At 35.7% G+C, this 11,446-nt stretch overlaps 1 long non-coding RNA gene across 1 annotated transcript; it reads right to left on the bottom strand.

Moving 5' to 3' along the window:
• Window positions 1-8,322: 8,322 nt before the first annotated feature.
• Window positions 8,323-9,209, bottom strand: LOC108836718 (uncharacterized). Its single transcript, XR_001947204.2, has 2 exons — window positions 8,783-9,209; window positions 8,323-8,688 (listed from the first exon to the last, which is right to left on the bottom strand). It is a non-coding gene; the product is annotated as an uncharacterized LOC108836718 (long non-coding RNA).
• Between the last annotated feature and the right edge of the window lie 2,237 nt (window positions 9,210-11,446).

Here is an 11,446-nt window from a genome sequence, read left to right as displayed (position 1 = left end):
TCATGCACATATTAATATGTTTAATACATAAATTCAAATATAATAAGATAAATCTATAATCTATACTATTAAAAGTTCGCTTTCGAGACTCCCAGGAGCGTCCACATCAGCGAAAACAATTTCGTCAGAAATATACCACATGTCATTGTTATTAGAAAGGAAAAACAAATAAAAAATAAATATAAAATATAAGAAAAACTAAATAATAAGAGGTAAACTTAAGAAATATAAATATGTACTTTCAATTATATGTACTATTAACATATTTATGTGCTGAAATTAATTAAATATGGTAAACTTACAAAAATCAAAGAATTATAGATAATTTAACTTAATATATAATATATTTTCGAAATTAACATAAAATATCTTACAAATATAATAAATAAATTAATATGCAAGATATTTAAACAATTAGAACTACATAAATTTAAAACGCATGATTTTTAAAATTTAGGTTATATGCTATTGAAAATATTCAATGATATGATTGAAGACACATAGGATTTTTTTTTAAAAACTAAACATAATATGAGAAACCATTATTTTAGTTTAAATTTAGAATGCATGAATTTTAAAATTTAGGTTATATGCTATTGAAAATATTCAATAATATAATTGAAGACACATAAGATTTAAAACAAATAACCATAATATGAGAAATCATTATTTTAGTTTAATATTCCAAAATATTAATATTCTAAATATTTGTTGTTTCAAAACTAAATAGAAATCAATATCAAATAAGGAAAGCTAAAAAAGTAAAAGTTAACTGAATATATAATAATCTATACTATTAAAAGTTCGCTTTCGAGACTCCCGGGAGCGTCCACATCAGCGAAAACAATTTCGTCAGAAATATACCACATGTCACTGTTATTAAAAAGGAAAAACAAATAAAAAATAAATTTAAAATATAAGAAAAACTAAATATAAGTGGTAAACTTAAGAAATATAAATATGTACTTCAATTATATGTACTATTAACATATTTATGTGCTAAAATTAATTAAATATGGTAAACTTACAAAAATAAAAGAATTATAGATAATTTAACTTAATATATAATATATTTTCGAAATTAACATAAAATATCTTACAAATATAATAAATAAATTAATATGAAAGATATTTAAACAATTAGAACTACATAAATTTAAAACGCATGATTTTTAAAATTTAGGTTATATGCTATTGAAAATATTCAATGATATGATTGAAGACACATAGGATTTTTTTTTTTAAAAACTAAACATAATATGAGAAAACATTATTTTAGTTTAAATTTAGAACGCATGAATTTTAAAGTTTAGGTTATATGCTATTGAAAATATTCAATAATATAATTGAAGACACATAAGATTTAAAACAAATAACCATAATATGAGAAATCATTATTTTAGTTTAATATTCCAAAAATATTAATATTCAAAAAATTTGTTGTTTCAAAACTAAATAGAAATCAATATCAAATAAGGAAAGCTAAAAAATTAAAAGTTAACTGAATATATACAAAATTTTCAAAAATTAAAAAAAAAATCAAAACTTTCCAATAATTATATCGATAAAAATTTAAAACAGGTAATTTAAATTTTTGTATTATATGCTATTGAAAATATTCAAAAATAATTAATAATATATATAAGTTGATGTCATAAATTACTGAAATGTCCACGTCTTATTTTTAATCACCAAAAATATACCAATCATTTTCTCAATCTTTTATTTCTAATCAATGTCAATATTACCAAAAACAATTCATTTCAAAATAAAATATAAATCATGTAAAAAGTTAAACTTACAAAATTAAAACATTATATATAAGACTTATGTTAAACTAATTTTTTAAAATTAACATAAAAATTACTAACAAATATAATTTTTAAATAAATATTGAAAGACTTTGAAGCAATAAAATAGAAATCAATATCAGATAAGGTAGGTTAACAAAAATAAAAAAATTATACAAATTAACTTAATATTTATAATATTTTTTTAAAATTTAACATAAAAATAAAAAAATGCAATACTTTAGAACAATTATAACTATATTGATTTACAATATGTGGTTTCAAATTTTAGGTTATATGCAATTGATAATATTCACAAATACAATATATTATATTTAAGTTGATGTTATAAATAATTGAGAATGATCACATATTATTTTAACATAAATATAACCAATAAAGATAATTATTAAATAAAACATGGAATACTTATAAATATGTAAATCAAAACACGTGATTTTAAAATTTAGGTTATATGATACTGAAAATAACAAATAACATATATTATATACAAGTTTATTCAATTTTTAAAGTTTATGTTATATGCTATTGAAATATCCACAAATAACATATACTATATATAAGTTAACTCCATAAATCATTGAATGTCAACATATTTTTATTATATAACCTAAATTTTTTAAAGATAACCGTAAATTAATTTAAAATTATTAATCATAAAAATAAAAAATTTCAAATAAAAATAAAATATGAATTGAAAGTACATATGATTTCAAAATTGAGACTGTTGTTCATTTGATGTGTTCATATAGAATTTACAAATATCATTGAAAATATACTAAATCAACCTCTTAATTTGATATTTTTAAATATAAGAATATCAGAATTTTTTTTTCTCAAAATAAAATAAATATAAAATAGGTTAAAGACAAAATTCTTCATCAGATAATTAACTTGATATATAACACAACTGTTTTAAATTCCACATAAAATTTTAACTGACCAAAAAAACAATTTAGAAAAAAAATTTAAGTTTCAAAAATTCAAATATTTATGTATGTAAAATTAAAATCAATACAAAACTACAAAAATATAAACAAAAAAATGTTAAAATTATCTTGAAATTTAGAGTTATGTTTATATTAACTTATTGAAAATTTAATATAAGAGATTTAACAAGAAAAAAACAAAAATCTAATAGACAAATTTGAAATTTAACATTAGATTTATATTAAGGCTACAATATTAGTTAGATGTTTCTTTGTTAAAATAATCGAAGTGACAAATTGTTAGAAACTAAATTAGAACAGAATTTAAAAACATAATATATTTTTATTTTGTAATTTTATTTCTAAAATAATAGACAATTTGACGTAATAAAAATATAAAAATTAATTATTTTTAATCTAAAAATGAATTAAGCATTTTAAATATATTTAAATTATTTATATATTTGTGTTCCCGCCCGTAGGGCGGATTTATCCCTAGTAACACTACTAAAAGGAGAATATCAAGCTCCCATGAACCGATTCGAATGAAATCTAAACCAGATAAGAAACTGAATTCCACTTCCCTCGATCCATCTTCTTCAACGAAATCAAGTTTTAATTTGGGCTACACTCTTTCATAAAGTATAGGGTTGACTGCCTAAAATCCCCTGTAAACACAACCACCCTATCTATTCCACATATACTAATAACCTCTTTACATAACTCCCCAATGATATAAAATCTCTGTATCTTTCCCCCTAATGTTATTAGCTCTGCCCAGATCCCCCTATCTAATCCAAATTCGAAATCAAGATTAAAAGTTAATTAATTGCGTTTTGCAATTGCGTTTGCCCGCTACTAACACGTTTCTTACTCGACCCGACACAGAAAAAAATCGAAATCAATTTGGGGTAAATTAAAATTAGGTTTGGTCTGTTTATTTCTCAGATACAAACACAAGGAAGAACAGAAACACGGACAAAGGAGAGAGAGAGAGAGAGAGAGAGAGAGAGAGAGAGAGAGAGAGAGAGAGAGAGAGAGAGAGAGAGAGAGAGAGAGAGAGAGAGAGAGAGAGAGAGAGAGAGAGAGAGAGAGAGAGAGAGAGAGAGAGAGAGAGAGAGGAGAGAGAGAGAGAGAGAGAGAGAGAGAGAGAGAGAGACAACGAAGAAGGACATAGAGAGAGAGAGAGAGACGATGTAGGAGAACACATAGAGAGAGAGGAAGACAACCACGAAGAAGAGGGAGAGAGTGAGTGTAACACCCCCGAACCGTCCTAGACATAGGTCGAACCACCGGCCAACAATCAAACAAGAACATGACCGACAGAGCGACCAACGCCAAGGGTTGGAGATGAAAGGCCAACCGGCCAGCCAACAATCAAACAAGAACATGACTGACCGTCCAACCCAACACCATGGTCCGGAAGCGCTAATTGACGGGCTAGGGACGATCCGGTCAGAGTCACAAAATTTACTCCACAACTTAGACCAGTTCATCCACTAACTCGTCCCGCTAACTCAAGGCATAAGGCTTTACAACCCGTATCTAGAGTTAACGATTTCCGTTAGATCGAAGCCTAAGGCTTTTCAACCCGTACCACGACCTAACGTTGTGTTAGACCGGACTAGTAAAATATCAGAGTACTCATGAAGCGCATATAAAACAATTACTTTATTGATTCAAAGAAATATTCATACATGAAGTTATTCAAGACTGACGCCCGGCCTAATGCCAAATCGAGTCAACTAAACATAAATCAAATACCGTTTACAAAAGGCAAGCAAATCTACACCGGCGGTCCTAACGTCCAGCACCAAGCTATCCGATCGCCCTTACTAAAGAAACTTGCAAAAAGGACAACGGAGATGGATGAGTAACCTAATGTTACTCAGTGAGCTGGCTACCTCTACCCAACCTAGAACTAACCCAGACAACCCAAAATAACAATCAATATAGCCTTAGCAAGAAATCTAAACTAAGGCTACACAAACCGTTACTAAGTTAGACTTGGCCTCCTGCCATGATCTAACTTCAAGTAACAGGACGCTGCATGAAAACAAGTCAACAACCAATATCCAATCAACAATCACAAACTACCATCTAATAAACCGGTTACTAAGTTAGACTTGGCCGCCTGCCATGATCTAATTTTAACTAACAGGAACCTGCAAGAAAATCAATCAACCACAATCACAATAATAAGATACTAACTAACTATGACTCAATCTAACTCGACACTATAACCCGGGGAAATGGTGACTTCGTGTTCCTCCTCATCATCCTCGGCAATATCCTATCTCCCTACCACAAAGGCCAGAAGAAAGAACTATCAACCGAACGTGGCCCACAGTACGTTCGGGTCACCGCGCGACAGCCCCAGTACATTCGGGCCACTGTCGGTTGTCACACGAAGATCGCGGCCCACAGTACATTCGGGTCACCGCGAGACAGCCCACAGTACGTTCGGATCACTGCCGGTCTCTACCTATTCGTGCAACCACTCAGCCATAGGCCATGACCCCGTCTCTCTGAGTGCTTCCTGATCCAGCGAATAAGGGGTTTCCTTGAACCCGCTGGGTACGAGGTTGAGGAAACACTAATCCACCCCTAAACATGCCTAGTATGGGCGGGTTACGCACATACTGATGGCAACACAAACAACACACTAACACAAACTCAACCTAGAACCTAACCTAAAGACTTAGATTCAAGAATACCTATCTATCCACATCCTAGCGATATTATCTAAGCAATCAACATGATTAATTAAACAAGCAATCAACTCAATCAAAACCGTTACCCAGATAGTTCAGCCTCCTGCTATGAAACTATCTTTAAAGATAACGGGAACCTGCACTCAACCAAATAACCAAGCAAGAATAGAAAACATGATGTACCCTAGTCCTAGTCCTAGTCAGGTTATTAACTCAGTCTTAATTCCGTTCATCTCAACTTAGCCCGTGCCAAGCTGAGTCCAATTCATAAAAATAACCCTAAGGACCCTATCATGCAATAGTGTGATCTATCTAATCTATATGCAGACTCGATCTACCCTAAATTCCAAGTGGAATTCAAAAAAAACCAACTCACAGTGTTCTATGCCGATAAGCAGCTGGTTGATCGGAGAGAACCTAGCCAAAACCCAACCTCGACATCTTGAATGGACCAGACTGGACTGATATTTACTTGGACAGAACCTCCCCTGATACTGGTATGGACAGAACTCAACTCGAGCAGAACCTTCCCTAGCTGCTGGATGACTCCTTCGGACTTTCGGCAGAGTATCGAACTGACCTCGACTGAACTGAACCCATGGATCTGAACTAACCTTGGACAGCACCTCCACTTGATCACCAGATAATATGACTTGCTTGGACGGATTGATTTGGGCAGAGCCTTCCCTAGGCACTCACTTGAAATCAGTAGAGAAACTGATCTCGAAAACTCTCTAAAACTCTCGAAAAAGATCTGAACTCTCTAAAACTCTCGAATAAGGGGTTTCCTTGAACCCGCTGGGTACGAGGTTGAGGAAACACTAATCCACCCCTAAACATGCCTAGTATGGGCGGGTTACGCACATACTGATGGCAACACAAACAACACACTAACACAAACTCAACCTAGAACCTAACCTAAAGACTTAGATTCAAGAATACCTATCTATCCACATCCTAGCGATATTATCTAAGCAATCAACAAGATTAATTAAACAAGCAATCAACTCAATCAAAACCGTTACCCAGATAGTTCAGCCTCCTGCTATGAAACTATTTTTAAAGATAACGGGAACCTGCACTCAACCAAATAACCAAGCAAGAATAGAAAATATGATGCACCCTAGTCCTAGTCCTAGTCAGGTTATTAACTCAGTCTTAATTCCGTTCATCTCAACTTAGCCCGTGCCAAGCTGAGTCCAATTCATAAAAATAACCCTAAGGACCCTAGCATGCAATAGTGTGATCTATCTAATCTATATGCAGACTCGATCTACCCTAAATTCCAAGTGGAATTCAAAAAAAACCAACTCACAGTGTTCTATGCCGATAAGCCGCTGGTTGATCGGAGAGAACCTAGCCAAAACCCAACCTCGACATCTTGAATGGACCGGACTGGACTGATCTTTACTTGGACAGAACCTCCCCTGATACTGGTATGAACAGAACTCAACTCGAGCAGAACCTTCCCTAGCTGATGGATGACTCCTTCGGACTTTCGGCAGAGTATCGAACTGACCTCCACTGAACTGAACCCATGGATCTGAACTAACCTTGGACAGCACCTCCACTTGATCACCAGAGAATATTACTTGCTTGGACGGATTGATTTGGGCAGAGCCTTCCCTAGGCACTCACTTGAAATCAGTAGAGAAACTGATCTCGAAAACTCTCTAAAACTCTCGAAAAAGATCGGAACCTCTTGCTTTTTTTTCTACTTTCTCTCTCTCTCTCTCTCTCTCTCTCTAACCACGTTTTGGAGTGACTTTGGACAGGTCTGGATGAAAGAAATGGGAAGGGGTCGTGGGGTTTATATAGTATACATCAGCGAATCAGGTTCAGGTTGGTGGCAGCCTGTGTGTCGCTCCGCATGCATCGCGGCATGTACAGGATGGCTTGCATGAAGACACCACGTCCAACACTTGTCTGATGCACAGCTTAGTCTCATGCAGATCGACACCACATCGCGCACATGTCGATCAGCATGCTTCCGTTGCAGATATCGCGACATCTCGTGCTACTGTGTGTAATGATGCATGTTCTGGCTTCATGCACGGCGACACCTCGAGCTTCCTTTGACACTCAGCTGGTTAAGAGATAGACATCATGTCCTGCCCCTTAGATCAAGCCACCTCGAGCTTCTCGGTTGAATTGTGCGGTTTCGGCTTTTCTGAGAAAAAAATTTCCCGAGCCTCCAGCTCCCTCGAAAAATCCACAAAACCGAAAGTAGGGTTTTCGGCCAACTTCGGGTTTTCCCATCATGCTTTGATCCCGTCGTGCTTGCTTCCCGTCCTGCTTGATTCCCGTCCTGCTTCCGACTTATAATGTCTCCAAAATAATATTCCGCTGATACGAAGTTTCGTGGAAAACTTAGTGGTTAAGTAACGTCGGCTTCAAAAACGTCGAGCTTTTAAACCGTCGTGCTTCCAAAAATGTGATGCTTCCAAAACGACCGTCTGATCAATCTAAGACACTTCTAATAATGGTAGAGCAGCTTATCTGACTCCTGGTTCACTCATGATCAATTCTTCGACCACACCGTATTTTGAAAACTCTCGATCAAACCTTATCGCCCGCGATTCGATCACTGAGTTGATGCTCGACCAATCTTCTATTTTCTCTGAACCATGTCAAGTTTAAAATGATCAAAACTCAACATTCCTCCTCATCCTTTGATTCCCAAAAGCTTGGCTCCAAACTTCGAATTTGTCGATCTCGACCATTTTATCCCGAACGGTGGGTTATCACAGTGAGTGACGAAGACAAATGAGAGAGAGATAAAAACCAGAGAGGAAGAGAAAGAAGAACAAAGAGAGAGAAATCTTTTAGTTATATTCATGTGGTTTGGAAGTTTATTATCGTTGGATCAATGTCTAAAAAAGAGAAGCACGTCTTATATTATCACACAAGATTCCATACATGAGTCAAAAGTCGAAACACTAATTTTAAAATCATAAGTACATAATCTGAAACAAAACTAGTCTTGAGTGTTTTGTGTTGGTTGTGTAAATGTATTTTACATCCTGTCACCGCAAGAAGAGAGATGGATTTGTGCGACCAGCCCTTCCAAGCTTCTTCTTCTTCTCAAACTCATGTCGACCTAGTAGCGTATCTCAATCTTAATCCATTTTACTTTATTTTCTAGATTCATACTATGTCCCATAACCTGCTTCTAAGTCTCTATTCTCTGTTTCAACCATAGGATCAGCAATTTCAATATCATCTCTTTCATCCCTGTAAAAAAACCAATTCAAGTTCAAATTCAGACAACCAAATAAAAACTAAGAGTTAAACAAGTTGTTTTAACAAGCTTGAAGCTTCTCCATACCTGGTAACAAGATCTCCTTGAAGATCCGCCATACTCTCTCTCTCTCCCTCGACATCGTCACTGCTTCATGACTCTTTATCACTCTCGCCATCTCTGCTTCGTCACTCTCTCTCTCTCTCTGGCCATCTCTACTTCGTCTCTCTCTCTCTCTCTGACTGCGTCTCAGTCTCTCCCTCTCCAATTTTCTTCGTCGTCATCTCTGTGTCTGTGTCCCCAAATTGATTTCACCTTTTTAGTTTCAGTTGGGTCTGGTCGGGTCGGGTTGTATCAGATTTTTTAATTGGACAATCACTATTATAAAAACGGGAGTTACATCCTCTAATCTTGATTTCGAATTTGGATTAAATAGGGGGATCTGGGCAGAGCTAATAACATTAGAGGGAAAGATGCAGAGATTTTATATCATTGGGGAGTTATGTAAAGAGGTTATTAGTATAGGGGGAATAGATAGGGTGGTTGTGTTTACAGGGGTTTTAGACAGTCAACTATATAAAATTTTATTTATTGAAGCGGGTAAAATTTCTGGCTTACACAAACGGGCTTTTCTATTTCGGCCCAATACATAATTTTGTATTTTAAATAAATTATATTTCGAAAGAGCGGAGATATTTTGTGAGCGCAAATTATATTGGGATCAGAGTTTCAGATTCATACCCAAGTTAATGTCAGCGCTTCAGTCTTCAAACGGGGTGCTCGTGGACTGGCAGTATGATTCTTTGCCTAATCCTGCAGCCTTTTGCAGCGTGTTTTGGGCGTTTTCACAGTCTGTTGAAGGGTTTCAGCACTGTAGACCTCAGACCTGTGGTTGTTGTGGGCAGCAAAGAGTTGAAGGGTAAGTACAATATGAAACTGATGATAGCCTCAGGGTTTGATGCAGCCAACAACTTTTCCCCGCTTGCCTTTGCTGTTACTAAAGAAGTATCTACTGATAGTTGGCGCTGGTTTCTCGCTAGAATCAGAGAGAAGGTAACGCAAAGGAAAGGTCTTTGCCTCATTACAAGGCACCACCCGGACATACTCGCTGTTGTTAACGAACCCGGGTCTCAGTGGACAGAGCCCTGGGCTTATCACAGGTTCTGTCTGAACCATCTGTCCTCCCAATACTTTCACCTCTTCCCAGACCACCAACACCTCTTTACAGAGTCTCTTTTATTTCTTTTATTTTATCACTAGACACAAAAGTCAATTGCTGTTGGTACTTGAGAACTTGCCAGCACTGTAACAGTTGGTAGTTTGTGTTTTTGTTTCGCAGAGAAGTCAAGATCTATATTTTAACTGTTGTTTGAGTAGCTTCCCTTTCCTGTCTTTTTAAAAGCATTTGCTCTTTCTTCTTGACTTAACCATCTTCTCAGTGTGATAGTCTCATATCAAGTGTAGTCTCTTCATCTCATCTTGATATCAACTTCTCTTCTACAGACACCTGTTGTTTGCTAAGCTAAGTTCTACATCGATCTCTCTCTCCACTTGCACTCCTTTGGCCGCAAAGCTTGAACAGTTTTGGCAATCTCATCATCATTATATTCCATTCACTTGAACAATTCGCCAGATCGTGGACAACTTTTTACATAGAGAATACTAATTCGTTTCGTGTAGTACAAGTTGTATTTTTTCCAACTCTTGAGAAAACAGTTGGAAGATAAAATTTTACTGAAAATGATTCCAAAATAATAGGGCAAAAGATTCCATTTCGATATAACCAATCCTAATTGCAAAACTTTAGAAAAACAGAGGATCTCTCTCGTAAAACTCTATAGAAACCCTACTCAATCCAACCCGACCGTTTTTTTCGTAATTAAGACACTCTCAGAGTAGTGGTGGTGGTGATGGAGATGGACTTGGGAGCCAACGCGTTCGGTATAGACTTCCATCCATCGAAGAGTCTTGTAGCTACTGGTCTCATCGATGGACACTTGCATCTGTAAACTCCAAAGCCACCCTTCTCTCTTTCAATTCCATAAAAGAAACACCACTCATGTTAACCTCATACTCTGTTTCTTCTTTGTTGCAGATACCGTTACGACACAGAGTCTTCACTTGTCATGTGAATTGATAATGTAAAGTGTGTCCTTTATTCATATGTATCTCCACGTTTATATACATCAAATATTAGCCGACTTATAAGTAGATAACTCCTACTTTATATTACATCATTATCACTAACTATTCTCATAATTATCTCCTCCTATACTCCCCCTCAAGTTGGGAAGGTGAAGATTTCTCACTCCCAACTTGAACAACAAAGTCTCGAACTGCACTCGTCCAAGTGCCTTAGTTAACACATCCGCTAACTGCTCATGCGTCCTGACATGAACCGTTTCCAGCACACCAGCCTGTAACGCATCTCTCACTTGATGACAGTCGGATTCAATATGTTTTGTTCTCTCGTGGAACACCGGGTTTGCTGCTATGTAAATAGCAGACTTACTGTCACAAAATAACTTGGATGGCTTCGACTGCATTGCTCCCAAATCAAACAACAACCGTCTGAGCCATATCACTTCACGTGTTGCTTGCGCCATGGACCTATACTCCGCCTCTGCCGATGAATGAGACATAACCTTCTGTTTCTTTGTCTTCCACGATACCGGTGACCCGCCAACCAGAGCCACATACGCACTTAATGATCTCCTAGTAACCGGACACGCAGACCAGTCTGCATCACAG

This window comes from Raphanus sativus, chromosome 8, assembly GCF_000801105.2.
Source record: "Raphanus sativus cultivar WK10039 chromosome 8, ASM80110v3, whole genome shotgun sequence".
Classification (NCBI taxonomy): domain Eukaryota; kingdom Viridiplantae; phylum Streptophyta; class Magnoliopsida; order Brassicales; family Brassicaceae; genus Raphanus; species Raphanus sativus.
This window is presented reverse-complemented; position numbering and strand designations above follow the sequence as displayed.